This window comes from Alligator sinensis, unplaced genomic scaffold (assembly GCF_000455745.1).
Source record: "Alligator sinensis unplaced genomic scaffold, ASM45574v1 scaffold16_1, whole genome shotgun sequence".
NCBI lineage: Eukaryota > Metazoa > Chordata > Crocodylia > Alligatoridae > Alligator > Alligator sinensis.
This window is the reverse complement of record NW_005842045.1, coordinates 1,515,701-1,516,061: the sequence shown is the minus strand read 5'-3', so window position 1 is coordinate 1,516,061 and position 361 is coordinate 1,515,701.

The window sequence follows — 361 nt, the reverse complement described above, 5'->3', positions numbered from 1 at the left end:
AGGATCTACCTGTGACAAACCCGTGCTGGTTTCCCCTCAGCATCGTTTCCCCTGCTGGGCCTGCACAAATGTGTTCTTTGATTATTTTCTCTAGCATTTTCCCAGGAATAGAGGTAAGACTGACTGCTCTAAAGTTACCTGGCTCATCCCTTCTTCCTTTCTTGAAAATGGGCACCACATTGGCCCTTCTCCAGTCCTCAGGGACCTGGCCGGAGCACCATGAGTGCTTAAACAGCTGTGCCAGTGGCTCAACTATGACACTGGACAATTCTTTCAGCAGTTACCAACTCTGGAGCCGCCGGTTGACTTCCTTGATGTGGGCACCCTGGAGACTCTGGCTGCTGCCCACCGGAAGGATGGA